Raw genomic sequence first — 5,000 nt, 5'->3', positions numbered from 1 at the left:
TTACATTTTTTTGGTTCTACATCTACAACATCATGAAAAAATAATCAGATTACACCTTTATAAAACATCGATCATCCTTAGTAAACCGTAAAAACTTATTTAAGGATTTACAGCTGTACAACTATGACACCACATGAAATAAGTAGGGGGTTCGAAAACATTATGTTTTACGACAAAAAATACACCGTGTTCTATGTCTAATAGAGATTTGTGTATAAAACAGTCATAAAATTTTGCATTACAAATAGATGTACAAATATATCCACTGAAAAGAAATAATAAATAAAATGTCTACATACTATCGTAGCTAAAGAAGGGTGGTGTAATAAAAAGATAAGAAAAATTTACTACAATTATTACAGTGATGATACGACACAACAAACAATAGACGTAATAACATATTCCTTTAATGTCAATACATCGATCAAGACGTTTCTCATTTGCTCAAAAAATACAAATTTCTGTTAAAAGAATTATAAAACATCACTGAACATCATTACCGTATCACAAGAGCAATTTTACAATTGCAAAGTTTTATCACTCTATAGAGACAAATGAAATTTAGCAAAAATGTCTCTCTATACAAATTACAGAAGCGAAGGACTTTGCAGTTAGTTAACTGCGAAATGTTCGTCTACATACATAAACGAATCAGTGACTTCGCAATTAATCAAATGCGAAATGTACATCTTCAGGTATGACGGAAGCAATGACTTCGCGATTAAGTAACTGTGAAATGTTCGTCTGAACATTTGAGGGAATCAGTGACTTCGCAATTAATTAACTGCGAATGTTCGTCTGAATATGTGAGGGCAACAGTGACGTTTAGATTAATAAACTGTGAAATGAACATCTTCACATATAAGGAAATCAATAATTTCGCTATTTATTAACTGTGAAATGTTCGTCTACACATATAAGAAAATCAGGTACTTTGCAATTAATTAACTGCAAAATGTTCATCTCAATATATGAGGGCATCAGTGACTTCGCCATTAATTAAATGCGAAATGTTCATGTTTTTCCTATTTCTCACTGTAGGATGTCGTTGGAATTTCTGCTCACCTCGGCTGGGACCTCCATGAGTTGTAATTAAGCCATTCTTACAAAGTTTTTGTTTGAAGTTCACTATTCGTTTGAGTTTTTGCGTTGGTATGCTTATACAATATGTCTAGAATTCTCGGTATTTCTACGATCGGTAAATCCAAAAAGGCTGCAGATTTAGTATCTAAAAGTGAATGATCAAGCTTCTACTCAGTTAATGTTAATCTTAGTGTGTGCAAGGGTGACGTACTTTAGAGAGAGAACTTAGGGATACCATTAGCGATAAGGGAACAAACAATGTTAAAGCTTGGTTGAAAAAGTAAATATGACATGTAGCAGTTGCAATAACAGTATCTCTACGCTAAGGCGAGTCAGCCTATCGTTTGAGCAAAATCTAACAAATTTATGAACTATAACTGTAAAAAAGGAGGTCACAATAGGGGATGACAACTCTAACAAGGCTTGTTTCGGGAGAAAAACAAAAGAATCGAGAAGACTTGGGATTTTTGATAGGAAATATGACATAGTTCTGGGATACTGCAGAAAAAAAGAGCAAAGTTTTGACATTTTACAAGAATGTCACTGAAACACTCGGAAGGATCTTCAAAATTGCCGGGAGGACTCAAAGTTCCACATGGTGTTGCTCAAACAACGTTTGTTAGAGTTGTCACTCCCATGATTTAACTCTTTTGGCACAGTGCCCCATTATGTTAAAAAGAACAAAAAAAGCACTACTCTAAAATTCGTGCGTCCTTGCTTCTGAGACTAGGTATCCAGTCCACATCATCTGGAAACTGAACAAGATAGCCCTTACATTTGTCATCTTCCATAACAGTTCCACGTATCCATCCAAGATACTTTGTTTCCCCATCAACTTTCTCCTCATATTCCACTTCAACTCTCTTGCCAATCATTGCCTCTCCCAACTTTTTCCTGGATGACCGTGCCTCGAGTCTTGCCCTTTTATCAGGTGGTGTTTGTTTCAGTTAAGTCTAGATCTTCCTTCTAGTACCATCTGCCTCTCTCTCGATCCTAATCCTGCTTGGATTTGATGCTGCAGGGGATTTTTCCGCAGGAATGAAACCAATGCCATGACCTTTCTGGAGTTGTTTCTTGGTGAGGGAGCAATCCTTTTTAACTGCTGTTCAGATGTCGAGTTTTACAGCTTGCGATATGACGTGAGGTGCTGGTTTCATGTGGTTATGAGTTGTTCCCGGTAGGCACCCAATCCACCTTCTTCCGTCATCCTCAACCGGCCACACATAGACAATTTGCGCGGGACAGTTACTGTACCTGTTACCTCTAGGGTGTGTTCTGCGGCATGTTCTTTGCATTTGCTAAGCCTCTGTCCGTTGCTTACAGTGTCGCCACAACCTTCAAAACTGCAAATTTTTACACTCTCGCAAAATGCACGCCTGACCCATACCTCAGTGTTTACGTTGTCTAACTTCAAATGCACCTTTTAAGTAGATGTGCCTCTCTTCGTTAATCATCCCACATAAAATGTGGTCTTTGGCAAGATCCAATACCAGTTTTCTTTTGATCAGGGCAGTGTCCAATTCAGTCAGAGGGGACATCGAAACCGGGGTATTCGTAGGCAGATTTTTCTTTGACTGCAAACCAGTTCCTGGACTTTGCCAGTTGCTCTCTTATCCTCGGCAAGTAGTGTTTGTTTCGGTACGCAGCGTCTTTATCGTTATTTACTCTTCTGGCAACTACTCGCTTTTGTTTGGTATCCTCAAAACTGTCTGGATGAGGTACAAATATGTCATATGGATTCGAAAGGAATGCTACTCCTTACTCTGTAACCGAATGAGATCGCGAGGCCTTTGTAAAGTTCTGTTCACGATTAATATTGAATGAGATTTTTATTGAACCGAAATGCATTGACCACCATTCCTTCTTAAGCGGTATACCATCCAGATGCGCTCCCTTGGAATAACTTTGCGAAGCATCTAAGTGGTCTTCGATATCAGAGGAGGTTATCCAACCTCTCTTAGAACCGCGCAACCAAGATATCACTTTTTCCTCGCTGACTCCAGACTTAATTATTGGTAGCTTTGCTACCTCTTCCAGTGCATTAAGCAGAAGAGCGGCAGTTTCTTTGCAGTTAAATTTCTTGGCTGAAGAAATGTCACAGCTGGAACAGCACTCACCACTAGCGGCCAACTCAAATACATCTGTGGACTCGAAATTTTCTAATAGACTCTTTCGGAGGCAAGTCCCAGCCAGAAAACCATACAGCCATTTCCAGCATTGTTCATATTCTGATTTCTTATCAAGGATTTCTTCCCGAGAGCATTCCTTTATCCAAGAGATTAAACGCTGATCGTTGACGCTTTCGTTTACCATAATAATACCGTCTGAAGACTTGCTGTTTCGACCTGCACGACCAAACTCCTGCACCAATACTGCCATATTTCGCATGCATCCAATTCGCTAAACAAGGTTAATGTGAGGGTTGTGGGTTCCAACTTCGTACGATTCAGTAGCGACAAGGACCTGAAATTCTGTGTTTCACTTGGCATCCCGCCATGGTACGCTTTCACTTCTTTTAACCCAGCTTTTATCAAACCATTGACAAGACGTTCGACATCAATCTTCAAATCCATGTAAACAATGGCGTAGTCATCCTGTATAGTGTCCACTAAAGTTTTGGCCACGCCATCCGAGATATCATCGCGTTCTCTTCTATGGACGGTTTGATACTGCTCAATGTTCAATTTGGTATTCTTTTTGTTGACACTTCCCCAAATAAGAACAGGTGAACGTAGATAATTTTTGGCCAGATTTTCTAACTGTGAGTCAGTGAGCGTTGCGGTCAGCGCCATGATTGGAATTCCCAAGAAATCGTCTTTAAGGGTCTTGAAGCTATCGTAACAAGCCCTGAATTTGGAGCTTTGGTCAAACATCTTATGTACCTCGTCTAAGACCAGCATTTTGACAACTGATTTCATTTCAAGAATTTCTTTCTTGACTTTGACCAGACGAGGGTCCTTAGGATGAACACTCAATACCATGCAGCTTTAGATTTTCCACATGTGAATTAATCAAAGAGATTGTCGGACATACCACTATGGTTGTGAGTTTATCGTCAAATAAGGAGGGTAACTGAAAGCAGACGCTTTTTCCACTTGCCGTAGGCTGAATTATTATCAAGTCGCGGCATAATTCAATGGCCTGAATGGCATGCGATTGGAATTGTTTCAGTGAAGAATGTCCAAATCGAGCTAAGTATCCCGTCCATAAGGTTTCCGTCGTTTTATCAGGGGCAGCCATTTTTGATGGGCAACTCCATAGCTCACCTTCCTCTGAAGCGTCTTTTGTGTCTTCTTGGATCTTTTGGTTGCCACGTGGAACAAAACGTTCACAGTCATTCTCCATATTGGTTACTCTAGATTCCATTTCACTGATAGAGTCTTTAAGTGCATTACAAAGGCTTTCATTCTCCTCTTCGTCCTCCAAGCATAGGTACGTGTCTGTTAATTCTGGACCTATTTCAGAGTTACTAGGATCTGATAAAATGTCTATGCAGTTTTGCATGTTTTCAACTCCAGAATTTTCCAGTCTCATTTCCATCCACTTGGCAAGATCGGATACCGCCTTTTCAACTGATGTGTGATTTATTTGTACCACTGCTGCATTTTTGTTGCCACCAAAGCTTTTGGGAACGCAGTGTGTATCAACTATGGTAAAGTTTGTGGTGGAATCCGGGTTAATTCCGCTGCCTATAAAGAAAGAAAAAGGAGGACAGGTGTATACTGCTTGAGCAGGTCTTCGCAGAGGGAGGACATTCAAACCTTGACACAGAGACTCTTTACCCTCTGTTGTTGTAATCCCAGATGTTGACGCCATTACTTGCTCCGATAGCAAATTTCTGCCAAAACCGCCTTTATGAGATAAAATTTGCAAGGCTCCTTCGACGGTGTACCTGGAAGAGAGGTCCCTTACATCAT

At 39.8% G+C, this 5,000-nt stretch overlaps 1 pseudogene; it reads right to left on the bottom strand.

Moving 5' to 3' along the window:
- Nucleotides 1–2,841: 2,841 nt before the first annotated feature.
- On the bottom strand, nucleotides 2,842–4,001 carry LOC138035968 (putative ATP-dependent DNA helicase Q1; annotated as a pseudogene).
- Between the last annotated feature and the right edge of the window lie 999 nt (nucleotides 4,002–5,000).

Source organism: Montipora capricornis, unplaced genomic scaffold, assembly GCF_036669925.1.
Source record: "Montipora capricornis isolate CH-2021 unplaced genomic scaffold, ASM3666992v2 scaffold_440, whole genome shotgun sequence".
In the NCBI taxonomy this organism is placed as follows: domain Eukaryota; kingdom Metazoa; phylum Cnidaria; class Anthozoa; order Scleractinia; family Acroporidae; genus Montipora; species Montipora capricornis.
Note: the sequence above shows the minus strand (reverse complement) of the source record. Positions and strands in the feature narration are given on the sequence as shown.